A 16693-nucleotide genomic window follows, 5' to 3' on the forward strand; every position below is an offset into this window, starting at 1 on the left:
GCTGGGAGCAGGCAAGGAACTAGGACTTAAAAAGGGACATCAAGAGCTCTCCCTTTTAATAAAATTCAGCTTCAGGTCAGTTCACCCTGTCTCATGAAATCATGCCCTAAACCCTACAGTCAGACATGGACTACATGCACTGTAGAGAAATAAGGACTTGGATGCTTCTATATGCCACTTGACTTTAGATCTCCAGGCAGAAACTGCTATCGTGTACATTGTTATCTACCAGAACAGATCATAGAGAAAACTTTGAATTTGGGTCCCAAGATCTTATACCAGCAAATTACTGTTCATGTAGACCAGGGACAAACAGGGAAATAATGAGCCAAGTCTCTCAATATTTATAGACAACGGTCAGTATCAAAGGTATGAAATTTCCAATATCTACACACAATCTCTTGATAGAGGCCAGCAAGGTCTTTGATGTCCCTGAGGCTTTTCTGAAGACCCTTAAGTCTCTTTTAAAATCTGCTCAGTAGTAGTAAAGTCTCTTGTAAGTAAGTAGGCTCTTTTGTCAGCTGTGGAAATGAGTTGTGATTGTTTGCCCTAGACTGTGCTGAGACTGTAGTTCCCCAAGAGCTGAGCTAAGTTGTCTTTTCCATGGTCCTGCTTACCTAGAGCTGTGGTTGTGTGGGACACCTCACTTCTGCTGCTGCTGGTGTTCACCTGACACTGAGGTTTGCCAGTTGGGGAGTAATGAGCCAGAAACTAGCACTGCAAAAGAGGTGGAATATTTCCCCAGATGCTTTAGCTCCCCAAATTTGCTCTTTCTGGAACAATGCAAGTACCAGTGCCAGCAGAAGAGAAGGGCAGAGGTGCATGTCCAGGGCAGAACGAAAGGTAGGCTGACTGAAGCAGTTCTGGTAGTTTTCTTCTTCTTTTTCTGACAAGTTTTATCCCATCTTCTTCTTCTTCTGCCTCTTACCAGAGGGCTCACGTAGCCCTCCAGTAGTGAAAAAAGCAGGCTCTCCAAACTTGTTTTTTCACCTGTTTGAAAACATTTATCTTATTCTGCATGCTCCTTCATACTTGCTTGTAATACAGATCTCAAATCTCTGAAATACAGTCTTCCAGTTAGCCTTATCAGAGCTAATGAAAAACTTTTAAAAACACAAACTACCTGAGAATCAATGATGCTCAGAAAACAACCTATCATCTCCTTTTATTTTTGGCACCCACTGCTTGTGGATATAGACTAAAGTGCTGCTTAAATCCCTTTTCTTCTTGTGTACAGAGGAATGTAGGTTTTAATTGCTCTGTTTTCCACATAGTGTTTTTTTTTTTCCCCTAATTCTTTTAGTCCTGTCATCCTGTGTTGTTTGGTAATTATTGCAGAGTAAAGGAATCTGATAGAGTTATCCTTTACTTAGCTCCTGTGCTACTGTGGGTCAGTGCTGTGCAAGCCTCTGCACAACTCTGCAATCTGTCCCAGCACAGACTGGCTTTGAGTAATTATGGGTAAGATGCAAGGAGAGGGTCACTTACTTCCAAACAAATGAGCTGTGGGAGTCTCTTTTTCAGTAGCTCTGATGGAGTTTGATCAGCTGGTGAAAAACACTGTCCTACTGGTGCCTGCAGTACTAGAGGACCAAATTAAAAAGACCCTAGAGTTGAAAGGACCTTCTTAAAAGATGTTTTCACTGCAGTGTCTGTCTACACAATGTTGCTTAAATAATGCCTCTTCTTTCAGGGGTATTTTGTTATTTCCACTGTAGTACCCGAGTGTTTCATATGCTTTTTTTCATATCTGTGTTAGAAGCCTGTAATTTTGTTTCTACAGATCATAATGCTTTGCAGTCCCGGTATAAATGTGTGTTTGTCTGTTGAAAATAGTTAAAAACATAGCAAAACATTTTGATTTAAATTATTACCAGTCTTTCTGATTTTAAACTTTCTGAGAAACTATTACCAACTCTACTTATAAGTTCATTGTATTAGGATCTTTACCACCTCTGACATTCATCTATAAATCTGTAATAGAGTTATTAAAGCTGTGCTAAAGGTTTGGCTTATTAAAACTGCCCTTCGAAATGAAAATGATTAATTTGGGTCTTAATGGAATAGTTCATTTAAATAAATTAAACACCATTTAAACTGTTTTTAAAAATCATTACATTCTACTAGGTTAATTATTTTAAAGTTATTGTTTAATCTGTATGAATTGCCCAGACAGAACATGGGTCTTTCATCCTTTCTTGTAATTCGTCATCTGCTGTGATAAACTGCTTTGTCTCCACCTGTAATTACCTTCTGTAATTGCCACTGTCCCCTCTTGTAATGTTTGCTTGACAGCCTGAAAGGTAATATATATTTAATGGTTGTAATACCTTTAATATTTGCTGTTGTCAACAATACAAAGCTCAGCTGCTTAAAGCTGTACTAGTAATGGATAACACTCTCATTGGTGTACTGATGTGGAGCTCTTCGTCTGCATGACTGGCTAGAACTTCAAGTGTGTCTTCCATCTGGATATTATGACACACAACTGGTGGTGGGTCTGTGTGGGCACAGAGAAAATTAATGTATCTGACTGGGCAGGGGAACCCGGAAAGGGCTGTTAAGACCATTGTTGAACCATTATTGAACTAAAGCACCTGCCAAACCCGGTCCTGGCTCTTCAGCAGCTGAGCAGTGGGACTTCTAGAACTGTTGTCACCTCCACCTTGTCTACTATTCCCAGAGCTTCCCAGGCCCTCAGCTTTCCGTGGCACGGGGATATTTAATTTGTGGCTTTTGGCCATGTGAAGATTTATAGGCTGCGGGATCAGCAAACTTGGTGACTCTGCCCTTGCAGAATATAGTCTCTTTTGCCAGAGACTGTTCTCTGTTCCTGCTTAGTATTTGATTCTGTGGCATCCACCTTCTGTTAACTAGCCCCATGAGTCATGTGTAGAGGAAATGCCTGACCGTTTCTGGGTGAATTACCTTATCAATATTAATGCGTGCTAAGAAGGCTCATAAAATTAAAACTCCTTATTATGCACCTTCAGGATTCCATTAGTATTCTTAGTCTTTGTATTTTTCTACTTTTAAGTCCTCTATATGAATGAAAACCATTAAAACCCATCAGACTGGCACAATTAAGTTATTTCTCTTCCTTTCAGGGTTCTTACAGAGTTATAGAATCACAGAACATCCTGAGCTGGAAGGGACCTACAAGGATTACTGAGTCAAACTCCTGTCCCTGCATAGGACAACCCCAAAATTCACACCATGTGTCTGAGGGTGTTGTCCAAATGCTTCTTGAACACTGTCAGGCTTGGAGCCATGACTACCTCCCTGGGGAGCCTGTTCCAGTGCTCCACCACCCTCCGGGTGAAGAACCTTTTCCTAATGTCCAACCTAAATCTCCCCTGGCACATCTTCCTGCCATTGCCTTGGGTTCTGTCACTGGTCACCAGAGAGAAGAGATCAGCGCCTGCCCCTCCTCCTCCTCTTGTGAGGAAGCTGTAGCTGCCATGAAGTCTCCCCTCAGTCTCCTCTTCTCCAGGCTGAACAAACCATGTGACTTTAGCTGTTCCTCGTACGGCTTCCACTCCAAACCCTTCAACAACTCCGTGCCCTCTTCTGGACACTCTCCAGTAGCTTTATGTCCTTTTTATCCTGTGTTGGCCAAAACCGCACGCAGTGCTCCAGATGAGGCCGCACCAGTGCAGAGCAGAGCGGGACAATCACCTCCCTTGCCCAGCTGGCAATGCTGTGCTGGATGCACCCAGGACATGGGTGCCCCTCTTGGCTGCCAGGGCACACTTTTGGCTCATGTTCAACTTACCATGAACCAGGACCCCCAGATACTTCTCTGCACAGTTGCTTTTCAGCATCTTGTTCTCCCGTCTGTATGTACGTCCAGGGTTGCCATGTCCCAGGTGAAAAATCTGGCACTTGCCCTTGTTAAACTTCATATGGTTGGTGATTGCCCAGTTCTCTAAGTTGTCTAGATCTCTCTGCAGGGCTCTCTGCTCTCAAGAATGTCAACAGCTCCTTACAATTTTGTGTCACCCATGAACATAGTATTCTATAAAGACCTGCATCCAAGTCATTTATGAAGACATTAAAGAGTGCTGGCCCTAAGATGAATGCCTGTGGAACCCTGCTAGCAGCTGGTCTCCAGCCTGATGTAACCCGATTTATCCCTTAAGCCTGACTCGTCAGCCTTGTAGTCTTTACAACAGCAATGTTAAAATGGTGCCTTTTTGGGCCAAACTCTCATTCAGTTTAATTTCTTTCAGTTCTGTCTGCACTATATAGCAGGAAATAAAGCACGGAGAGAAGCACTACAGAATTAGCACAAGATGGCACAAGAGCTACAGAGACCACAAACTTTTAATTACTACCCTAGATTGAGCTTTATTGTCCTAGTTTGACCTAGCTTATTATGTGTGACTTTGAAATGAAAAACATCCTTGTCTGAAGGCCCTCTCATCTGGGTTGCAAGCACGGGAAATTCACCTGAGCTGTTGTCATATTTACTAGGTCATATCAGTGTGATCTAAATTTAATCTATAATTGGTAACATGACACTGAATTGAGAAGTCACTGATTTTTTTTGCTGTAGTTATCTGAATGTTGCTTCTGTTGGAGAAGATCACATCCAGATTCTCACTAGCTCTGCTCATAGTTTGTAGGTATGGATTAAAACTCCTTTTCCTGATGGCTCTGACTTACCTTATAAAGTTACGAAAATAATTTGGCAAAAGCTCAAAAATATTGTGCAGGTAGGGACAGAAAAGGTGGCTGGATGCATATAAGCAAAAAACGAGTATTATAAACTCACAAGGCAAATTTTCTATTTAAACCACCTGGATCACATTTTCGTTGTAACTAACTGTTCTACTTCATATGTAGTCCAAGAGCTCCTGAGTCAGCAAAACAATAAAACTACCTCATGTTTTCAGGTAAATCAAAACCCGTGGCAGCCAGGCTCAAAATTTTGTCTGCAGGCGTGCTTCAGAGCCCTTTCATGGTCTCTGCATGGTTGGTAGGAAGCAGGCAGTGGGCAGTGTAAAGGTCTTTGCCATCCTGGTGGGCAGTCATGAGTCAGAATCCCAAAGTCCCCTGTGAACGTTCAGTTCAGCTTCCTTTGATTAACCGTGTGTCAGAATGGCAATATGAGGTCAGATTACAACTTTTCGCCCCTAAAAAGAGGAGTAGTTTTCTGGCACTCCAGGGCAAATTTGTTTTCTGATGTCACAGCTTTTCCTCACTTGTTGACCTGACCCATGTGACAGCCTCACGAGTTCTCGTGAGGAAGTTACAATGATATTTGTCTTTTTATTTATTTATTTACATTGTTTTAATTCTTTGATGTCTCTGTTCCTTTATTTAATCAAATTCAAGTTAATTGCCCTTGAGTTTGGTGGTCTGCAGAGGCCGGTTCTATTTCCTTATTTGCTTTTCTGTGTTGTTGTGACAATTAACTCCAAGCATGAGGTCTGAGGAATGCTTACAAGGCATGCTGGCTACAAAGAGAGGTTAAATATTGAGTGTTGTTTATTGGAGAACTTTTTAACTTACTGACATCAGGTCAGGAAATAAAAATAAAAACATGTTTCTGGATTAGAAGACAGAGACAGCTTCTCTCTTTCTCTTTTCTATCTGTAGCTAATACTCATATATGCTGTTCCTCCAGGAAAATTACTGCCTGTAGCCGAGTAAGAAAGACATAGACTCCTATGAACTGTGCATTGTAAATGGGACTACAGTGGGTCTACTAGGAAAATGCAGTCAGGTCAGAGCATTACACGTTCTAGTAACGTATCCTTGTGTGTATTATGCAAAATAGACTACCAAAGCAGATATATCTCTGACGTTCCATAGGATAAACAGAAATAAAGGAAAAAGCAGATATTTGTACTCAAATCTCTGCAGAGGTATTATTAAAGGCAGAAAATCCTCAGGGTTCAAGGCTATAGATGCAGTGAGCTGGGTGTGCCTGTTACGTGGACGGTAGATGGCACCATTTGACTCATTCTTAAAAACATCCTGTTCTGCTGTGGTTTTGTAAAGCTGCAGGTCTGCAGGAGGGGTGTGACAACGGTGTGTGTGCTGCTTCGTAACTGGCCCAGAGCAGGAACATTTATTTGATTTTTTTCAGTTACCACAGTGGAGTGCAACGAGGCATGAGCCATAAATCTGTGGGGAACAACAGTGTGATGTGGTTTTCACAGGGCCAGTGAGTCGCCTCATCCTCTCAGACATGCTACCTGAGCAGGCTGCCACGACAAGGTGTTGCATTTGATAGACCAGTGGTCTGTTTGCTCCTGTTTTCCAAGTGGACAAAGGTGACTACAAAGGGAACTGTGCTTTCCTGTCTTTCCCCCTCTTCTTCCAGGTTTAATTGTCGTTGTTAAAAAATGAGTTTGTATCCCTCGACAGCACTCTATGACACCTTGATGAAGATAAGCACCCCTGGAAAGAGTTTGTGCTGCTTCACAGACTTGGTCAGCATAGACGGATAGCTATGGTTCATTCCCTTTAATGACACATCTAATGAGGCTGTTTACTGAGCCTGGCTCTTACCAAAAAGCCTCCTGTTTTCAGCAATTGCTCACCAATCAAATGTAACATACATCTCATTTCTGTTCGTTCACACCAGTGGGCTCCTGTGCCTTTAATTTGTTGCACAATTAAATGTAACAAGAGAAAGATCAATAGTTAACATGCCCTTTATTTTACTCAGAAAATGCTTCTTAAATTAGGTGACTCAGTTCAAATCAGATATAAGTGTAAGCAGCTCTAAAAGGAGCCTGAGGTTGAGTAAAGCTGTGCTTCCCTTTACCACTTTGTGCACCTTTCACATGGAGGGCTGATCATCAAATGCTAATGCTAATAGTAGTTCTGACATGATTTCATCTCGGGATCTCTTATAACCTTGTTAACAACCTCCTTGGAAGAATCCAACCAGTTATAGCTTTGTTTTCTACTCAAAGATGTCGGCAATGTCTGTGGTGTCTTGCACAACTCTTGATTTTAAGTGCTGTATTTCTTCCTTGGAGTGCCTGCAAAACCCTTCAGGAGCTCTCAGATATTCTTTCTGTCATGATTTTAAGGTCCTTGCACTTTTACTGGAGGGCAATTTACCTCTGAACAAACAGCCTCAATGAGCCAAAATTATTTTTAAGACCTTTACGAAATACTGTGGACAAGTCTATAGGCATCTTGTGGTTCTTTGAGAGATGCTTATTCCCAGATCACTTGGGAGTCATGACTGTTGAGGACTTACCTACTATGTCAGTAGGGTCCACAATGAAGTCCGTAAACAGCAGTAGTGAAAGGATTTGTTTTCAGCAGAACTATGCAACCTCACCATAAAAACATAAACTGAGCCACAAGCCAAGCCTGCTGAAGAACTTGCGATAGCAAAAGAAAGTCTGCACGAAAGGCTTCACAGCACAGCTAGGACAGCAAGATGGTGTGGCCATCTCAGAATTACAAACTTTGCCTGAGACTTTGCCTGTCACACTAATGCTCCGGGCACATTAACAGCCATCTTTGGGCTGTAGCTCTGTCAGGAGTTATAAATCAGATATTTCCCTTGGAGCACACAGAGACTGTATCAGAAAGGGCCAAACTCTCAAGACTGAAAGGCAGCAGATAAAATAATCTGCCCTGCTGAAGTGATTTGTAATGTGACTTACAGATTCTGCAGTATTATTACAGTTATTCTGCAGCTCAGACAGTCTTAGACTGAAGGCCACATAGATAGTGTGACTATAAAGCAACAAACAAAAATACTTTGTTTTGCTGAACAGTTCTGTTCAGCACATGATGAATTAGTACAGCAAGTTCTACCCTCTCTTAAAGCCTGCCCTTGTGTAAGTCTTCTAAAAAATTTTACTTTGTCATTCGTTTATGGGACACATGTCCCTAAAAAACTGTTAATTGTCACGTGTTTCCTCAGTGTTTTGATGACATCTATGTCAGAAGCACTTCCATTATCAGTCTTCTTTTCTCTGAAGTGTTAGTGTGAAGGTGCCTTGTCTACATCAAATGCTCTTCCCACTTCTTCCCATGCTAGGTTTTGGCTGGAGCTGTGTTACAAAGACACTCACATGAGTATCCAAAGTCTTCTGATCTTAGTTTAGTCACATGCTGCTATCCATAGTAGAACAAACAAGGAAAACAGACCAGAAAAACAAGCTTATCAGTTGCAACTGGTGATCTATAGCAACAATTCATACATTAGATTGTGTCATTAGTATCTTTATTGCCCTTACTTTGTGAATTTTCCATAAAGTGGCACATCAGAAGAGATTAAGTAGAGTTAATAGTCAACTCTTGGTTACCCCACTTGGATTATCTGATTTGTGGTTTTATCAGTGTCAGGGGTAGAGGATCTACTATCTTAAGACAGTAGCAGAGTTAGATGAATACAGTGATTCATGACCACAGCTGTATTGCTTTCAGGGTGAACTCATCAATGGAAGCAATATAGCTGCTGTCTCATGGAGCAGCTGGCTTCACACTGCGACAGCTTAGGCACTTTTGCATGTTGTTCCCAAGACTGGGATGCCAGAGGTTTCAGTACAGGCTCCATTTCAATTTGGCAACATCTCCAGTTTGGAAAGGCCGATGAGCTCCAGCAGCCAAAGGGACGTGCCTCTTTATGAAGTGACTGCTTTGGTACCACTTCCTAGGCAGTGCTCCTTATTCAGTAAGATGACTCAGTAGCCTTCAGTGTCGCATGAGCACATAGACTCTGGGTGGTCTACTGGGTCAGCTGAATGAGGAGCACTTTCCGGGGGAGCACTGCAGCAGGTGTGCGGTGCCATGCTTGAGAATCTGCTGAGGCCGGTTTGGCTCTGGCAGATCAGCACTGCTGCTGGGATGCAGTTTGCAGAGAGTAACTTTGAAGGAAGTAGCCTCTGTCAACCTTAAATTGATTTAAGCCTTTTGATAGGTTTGGTTGGATGCAAGCAAATCTTCCATGACTTCACTGGTCTGTGTGTCTACTACTCCCTTTTTTGTGGTGTTATCCATACTGTCCAAGCTTTTTTTTACTATTTGCTAGTATAGCAGCTCCTCCAAGAATGGACTACGCTTTGACTGGATTTGTGCAACCTTAGATGCAAGATACTCCTTGAAAGAAACTGGTTTTGGAGGCACTTTTAGGTATTGACTTAACATACAATTTTCCTTTCCCTTTATATATATATATATATATATATATATTTTATAAAGTGCACCGAGATCCACCACTAAACAATACTCTATGTTCTTTTCTCTCCCTTTCCATCTCTTCAGTTACTTTTTATACCTTCTCTAAGTCTTGCATCTGCTTCCTCAGTTGTTCTTCCATCATTAGTGTCTTCTCCTTCATAAGATAGCCTTCTATAGCCTTTTTTCTTTTTATTTAATTTTTTTCTTAATTAGCTGATATCTGCTTCACTACATGATCTTTTTTTCTCATTTCCTTCCCAACACACATTGCAAGTCTCTCCTTCTCATGGATAGGCTACAATTATAATTTGAAGAATAGCTGATCTATGACTCTTTGGCTAGGACCAGGGAGGTAACCATAAGGTCAGCTGTCTATTGCTGAGACATAGCTCAGTTTCTCAACATTTAAAGAGCACAAGAACTCTTATCTTCCTCAGCCAAAATCAACACCAGTACAGCAACTGGTAGATCCTGAAAAAATGAGGTGGAGATCACATATTTCTTAATATAATGGCTAATTAAGAATTATCTCATGTTATTGTGTTCTGAACAAAAATATAGGAAGTTTCCTAGGAAGTTTCCAAGAAAGCAGAAATCTGGAGTGTGCTTTTGATCACACAAGGATGCACTTCTCTGCTCCAAAGTATTGTCTCCTTCACTGATTGCTTCATCAGCTCTTGCAAATGAAGTCTGATATGCTTCACTTCTACAGGAAACCCATATAGTTATTTGTCAAAAATGGGCATGTAAGTGGGCAGATGAATCAGAAGATAAAAATCTTTTAGGCAAATGAGACATGGTAACTGTGATCAATAAATTTTTTATTTATCATGAATGACTGAAAGACTGAAAGGTGACTGACTGCTAAGGACTTGTGATGCAGATCCTTCAGGCATGTCACCACACCTTGAAACATGCTGTACTGAAAAAGATTAAAGTAAATTGTGATATTATCTCCTTCAGGTTTGAAGACAAAATTGAGTGTTTAAATCTGCACTTCATGTTTTTCCCTGAATTTCCTCTTCCATTGGAACCAATGTGATGTGATTTCAGGGAGGTCACTGAAAACACAGCAATGTAAAATCAGTAGTTGAAGTTTCAGCCAACCTCAGCTGCTGTAATTAATGCTTATTATTACTGGCAGTGATGAATAATAAACAGAGATGGCTGATGCCATTTTTTTTAAATCAGAAAATTAAATATTTTAACTGAAATGTTGAGTTTAAAAGGAAATTAAATCACAAGCAGTTTTTGGAAACGTCCCTCATAAAAAACTTTGTTTTTTAAAAAATTAGACCGAAAATGTTGTGCTAAAAGTCCTTCCTTCCTTCCTTCCTTCCTTCCTTCCTTCCTTCCTTCCTTCCTTCCTTCCTTCCTTCCTTCCTTCCTTCCTTCCTTCCTTCCTTCCTTCCTTCCTTCCTTCCTTCCTTCCTTCCTTCCTTCCTTCCTTCCTTCCTTCCTTCCTTCCTTCCTTCCTTCCTTCCTTCCTTCCTTCCTTCCTTCCTTCCTTCCTTCCTTCCTTCCTTCCTTCCTTCCTTCCTTCCTTCCTTCCTTCCTTCCTTCCTTCCTTCCTTCCTTCCTTCCTTCCTTCCTTCCTTCCTTCCTTCCTTCCTTCCTTCCTTCCTTCCTTCCTTCCTTCCTTCCTTCCTTCCTTCCTTCCTTCCTCCCTCCCTTCCTCCCTTCCTTCCTCCCTCCCTTCCTCCCTCCCTTCCTCCCTCCCTTCCTCCCTCCCTTCCTCCCTCCCTTCCTCCCTCCCTCCCTTCCTCCCTCCCTCCCTTCCTCCCTTCCTCCCTTCCTCCCTTCCTCCCTTCCTCCCTTCCTCCCTCCCTCCCTTCCTCCCTCCCTCCCTTCCTCCCTCCCTTCCTCCCTTCCTCCCTTCCTCCCTTCCTCCCTTCCTCCCTTCCTCCCTTCCTCCCTTCCTTCCTCCCTTCCTTCCTCCCTTCCTTCCTCCCTTCCTTCCTCCCTCCCTTTCTCCCTTCCTTCCTCCCTTCCTTCCTCCCTTCCCTTCCTTCCCTTCCTTCCTTCCCTTCCTTCCTTCCCTTCCTTCCTTCCTTCTGTTAGATGTAAATCAGTTGTTTTTTTGACTAAGAAAGATTTTCTAATTAGGAGTGGATGGGCTTATTTCATTAAAGGTACAATCACAAAATTTCAACCATTCATGCTGGATTGTCATGGCCCTGGGGGCCCTGGTGGGCCTCCCCGTCCCTGTCTGCATCTTCCCCTCGCCCCCCTCTCCTATTCTGCTCTGACCACAGGGCTTCCCCATCCACCCCCAGCAATGCCAGTGCCACAGCAGGGATGGTCTCCAGCTGTCCACAGACCTGCCCTGCTGGTCCGTGGGAAAATGCTAACTATAAGAAGGAATACTGCCATCTCTATCAAGCAGTGGGCATAGAAAAAGTGAGCCATCATCAGCAAGTAAAACACCTTAAGATAAATGGGAATAAGTCAATGAAATGTTGTAAATCAGCGCACAGTGAATGTCTGTGTGCATGTGTGTCTATTTATCTCTTGCACTTGCATGGAAGGGGGAAGGAAGAGATAGTCCATACCAGAGTAATGCAGACTGTTTCTTTTTTTTTTTTTAAATTCTTCTTGCCTTTTTCCGAGGAAAATTCATAAGCATGAGTAACATTATCTCTCTCACACTTTCCTTGGTGCAAATGAGATGCTGCCCTAGTGCTGTTGTTTCTCGTTCTGTGTCGAGTCATGCAGTGTAGATACTTTATCCTGCCTGTCTCTGCTGTAAGACCACAGATCATGTTATCACTTTACAAATATAGCATATTAGTACATCTGGAAGGCCAGTCATGCTGTGGGGTTCAAAGAGGTCTGGCTAGCGATGAGCTATGCTGCTGCTATAAACAACCTCGGTGTCCCGAATTGAATAACCAGAGAGAACACTCGGGAGCTCTGGGCGTTTGTGTTCTTTAGTAGTAGGTAAGTGATAGTTTTGCTGATTATTGTGTTTCTTCAGATGTGTGGGGTCAAGGTGGGAAATGGCAGGGAAAGTGAGAAGTTGTCAACAGGTCTTCGTTGCTGGTACAGTGCTCTGGATTTTTAAATGCTAATGTATATGGGAAAAATAGCTGAAACATGGAGTGTTAGTCAAAAGTGATGTGTTTGCTGGATACCATTAAAGATAGTAAGATTCATGCTACTTATAGTTCGTCTAAGTAGATTTACCCCTGTGACAAATCCAGACTTTATAATTTAGGAAAGCTTTCAAGACTCACTCCATGACTCAGTTGTAATAAACCCAAGCTATTACATCTCAAGGACGTAGGCTGGCATGAGAATGATTTTCAATAAAAAAATGGTTGGAGAGTTGGTCATTTATCTTTGTTGTCTGTCAAAATTTTGAGTGGAATTTAAAAAGAAATATAGAACTTCAGTTTCTGCATGCCACTAACAGTTAATCTAACTGGTATAGGAAATCTAGCCTGCAAATTTTTTGTGAACAAAGCCTATAATTTAAAGTAAAATATTATCATTATAGTTGTTGTTGTTGCTATCATAAGTATTCATGTGCTGTCACTGATTTGTTACGTTCTGTAGGCCAAAATGTACTGACCAGCTCTCTTCCTTTTAATAGTAGTTAACTGAGCACCATTTCAAGGATCAGTGATGGATGATAATGCTCTTTAGCCAAAGAGGTAGATACAGTCAAAGAGATTTGTCCATTTTGCTGTTCTCAGACAGAAGGTGAAGGTGGAGAATAGTCCAAGGAAGATGTCCAGCTGTCCATGCCACATGTATCTCTGATCCACAGGCAAGGGAAGATTTTGTGGGAAAGGCTTAAGACACAGCTGTGGTGACGGAAGCAAGCTGATAAAATACAGCTGCCACCTCATGACTGTGTGGTGGGATTTGGACCATTTGAGCTAAAATAATTTGGCTGCGGGAGTACTTCAAAGTAGCATCTTCTCTTGCTTACCTAAATTGTCTGCCATATCTTCTTCAGTCACAGAATTTGACGGTTAGAAACTGGCTATGAGCATTTTACTTATTATATGAGTAAAATGATTTTGTATCTAACACTGGAGATAGAACTAAACAGCTTGACATAGGTTTTTGCTCTCCTCTGCAGTAAAGGGAGACGCAGATGATAGGATTGGATTCTTACATCAATGCATGGAAAATGGACCCCTGGGAACAAAAGGAAGTGATCAAAATTTTGAGGGTCTTTGTCTAGTCGCAGTTAGGACAGGGAGTCTAAAATAACAGTTATCCATATAGATAACTTCAGAGGTTGGACCCTGTACAGGAAAGGCAACAGTAGTAGCCTCACATCTTGGGCATGGTCCAGGTCCATTAACCTTAAGACAAATGAGAATAAATCAACAAAATGTTGTTCTAAAAAAGCAGATGTCATAAAACAGGTCTGAGAAATCTGATACTGTAATTTTATGCTCAGATCATCTAATTGCATGTGAAAGCCTCCATGTTTTGTTCAGTGGAAATGAGAGAGTCTTTGTATCAGTAATTAATTGTGGTTTCTCTAATCAGTTCTCAGTACATGCTGTAGCTTTCCAAGGACTCTCTTGTCTACTACCTAAGACAATTGTTTTCACCTGCTGACTACAGCTACATCCATAGATTCAAACACCTTTAAAAATATGTAATACACTTGAGTGTTCTGTTTTTACTTTGGCAAGAAACAGCCTTAAGATACATAGCCATTTCTAATACATCAACCCTCTGTCAATCTTATGGGAATTAAACCTCTCTTCAACAACACCCAGTGGAACAAAAAAAAAAAAAAAAGAGAATGTATTTATGTCACAAATGTCAGTCCAGTGTTTCATTAGCTTAATTGTCAGTGGAAGAATCACTTTGAATAATTAGTCAGCTCACTGAAGTGCTAGGGGAATACATCTGTAACAAATACCCTCACACATGTAACATCTATCATGCTTGATGGCAAACATAGTGCTACAAGAGTTGAGGAAGTATAAGGAATATTGTAATTCAGCTGCTAATTAATCCATAATTAAAGAACAAATTAATGAATAACCCTGTGAAAACTTGTCTAAAAACCAAGATCTGAAGACTGCAGTGATAAAGAGGAATCTTGTTTGTGAGACTGATTAATTTACATCTAGAATAGGAACTGATTAATGAAAACTGTCAGTAAGACATTGTGCTGCAGCACTGGACAAAGGGAAATACACACATAAATGTATGTTGAAACCAAACTCAGCCTTTACATATCTATATTCACATTACTTTTAAATTTTGTGATGTTCATAGTTATTTCCACCTGAAATACAATGAGTAGGTTAAGAAAAGACATATCTGCTCTCTTAGCTGTGGTAAGTAAACACTGTAAAAGTTATTTATTTGTGTGTGAAGAAGCTAATGTCAGATTCTGTTCTTAAGTGCCTCTTTGTGAAACAGCTAAAGCAGAAACTCAAAAAGAACTTGATTCATCAGAGCATTCAAGATTAAACCCTGTGATATGCAAAGGCACTAATTTCTGAAATTAATTTCAGTGAAAGCTGGACTAATTAATAACTTGGAAGTGTCACTGTCTGTGTTTGTTTACCTAGGAGCCGGCTGGCTGAGACTGCACTCTTGAGAGAGCAGGAGGGAACATTTCGAACTCCCAAAACATCTGGGCTCACGTCCAGGTGTCAGGACTGCTTTCTCCAGCCCTGAAGCAGCTTGTCCCTTCCCTCTTGTATTTATTCTGTGGTGCAGCTGCATTTGCTGGATCTCTGTGGACCCAGGACTCCAGGTGGCATCCACTGTGATCCATAGCATTGCCCTGCCCACGTGCTTCCCAGGACCCAGCCGTCACATGAATACATATATGATCTCAAACACAATCTACGTTGGACCCCCAACTCAAACTCTCATTGTCAAATCTCTGCATCTGGCAAATCTAGTGACAGATAGCCAGACTAGCAGGGAAGATAATTCTCTGCTGGTGTATAACAACAAGAGGTTGTTACTGGCAACAAGACTAGGTAGGGAAGAGCAGCTTCCCACTTCGCAGCCCTCTTCCACTCCCCAAGTGACACAGGGAAACCCTAGCCCATTTACAAGCTGTGCACAGTTAGGAGAATATAGTTGTATACTGTGAGCATTGTCACCATTTCTATTGCTCTTTCAAGCACAGCATGTTCCTGTAGTTTAATCTTTCCCTGATAACACAAAAAATGTTTTCAGTTGCCATCCAAATGTCAGGTTTCCTTTGAATTATTTAAAGACTTGTGAGATAAATGACTTGATCATTCTGAAGCACACTGTGAGTGAGCTAATTTCCTAAGAAATTATTTGCGAGATTGGTAGGAAATATGTTCACCCACATTTTCCCTTATGTAATCCTGCCAGTAATATTCATAAGATTGCAGAAGATCTCCCACAGTGATTATCTGAAAGAAAAAGGACCCAAGCAAACAAGGCTGTTAAACAAATTGAAAAAAACCACAAAACATTAATAATTTGGTAATTCATGTGAAGCAGCAAAGGAAAGTACACACAGTGCTGTTATTGAGGGCAGCTAGGCCCCATATGAACTCAGGAGGGCTGTAAGAGAGACTAATATTGGCTGTATCTGTAGTATCAAAACTATGTTGGACATCTTCCAGACTCAAGGGAAGACACAGGTCTTGTTTTGCAGAATACACTGTGCACAGACAAGTTGTCCATCATTACCACTGATGCCAGCTATGTTCAGAGGGGGCTAAACTGTATTATAATAAAGCAAATATAATTTTGACTTATGACTGACTGTATTCAACTCCATACAAGACAGAGACAACACTGGTAAACAGGTGGAAGCCGTAGAAAAGTTGGTACAATAAGTCATGGAGTGCCACACAGTTATCGTATCTAGGAACAATTTCCCCCTGTTCTTCACTACTTTCCTTTCCAGAAAAGACTTTGTCTTGTCCTATTTTTCTTGTAGTATGCTCCTCAGTATGTCTATACATTGATGTATCTCAGATGCTCAGATGAGTGCAGAAAGGCTGCAAACTAGTCATTCAACGGAGCTGTTGATTTGAAGAGTACTTCTCTGTGGACAGCCTTCTGTCTGTGATTCAGTGTTACTTTTAGCTTATGTATCCTTAAACACTTTGCTTCTTGAAGATCAGTCAGACCATAGCATCTTGTGATGCTGTCACAGGTAACTGATATGAAACTCGTTCAGTGTTAAACACTAGGAGCAGGCAAAAGGCAGTTCCATTGTAAAATTCAGTTGCCTGAGTGTTCCTCCATATCCCAGGTTGGTTACATTTCCAGACATATTGCAAGTCATCGTTTTCCCCTTTTTAATAAGCCCAGGGGAAAATAAAAAAAAGAGTCAAACACCTATACTGGGCACAGGGGCCAAGTGGAAACAAGTGGAAACAAATACAACTAAGTGGTCATGAGATCACTGGTGGCTGTCAGAGATTGTTGTGGAAACATCTGGCAGGTCTGTGGCAGTGCCGCAAACATGGGGTGGAGAGATCAGTAGCTGAAGGGAGCAAGGGCATTTAAGAGGAAGCATACTCAATCTTTCCAGTTTTACTGGTGGGTC

At 41.5% G+C, this 16693-nt stretch overlaps 1 protein-coding gene across 3 annotated transcripts in view; it reads left to right on the forward strand.

Annotated features, from left to right (window-relative positions):
• Positions 1–11977: 11977 nt before the first annotated feature.
• Positions 11978–16693, forward strand: part of LRRC2 (leucine rich repeat containing 2) — a 71174-nt gene continuing 66458 nt past the window's right edge. For 2 of the 3 annotated variants that reach the window (XM_082075881.1, XM_082075883.1), the window contains exon 1: positions 11987–12102. The gene's annotated coding sequence lies outside the window, so the exon portion shown is untranslated. Of the gene's footprint in view, positions 12103–16693 lie in introns of all 3 variants that reach the window. The other variant, XM_082075882.1, reaches the window with a different exon arrangement.

Source organism: Streptopelia decaocto (genome assembly GCF_964273445.1).
Source record: "Streptopelia decaocto genome assembly, chromosome: Z".
Classification (NCBI taxonomy): Eukaryota; Metazoa; Chordata; class Aves; order Columbiformes; family Columbidae; genus Streptopelia; species Streptopelia decaocto.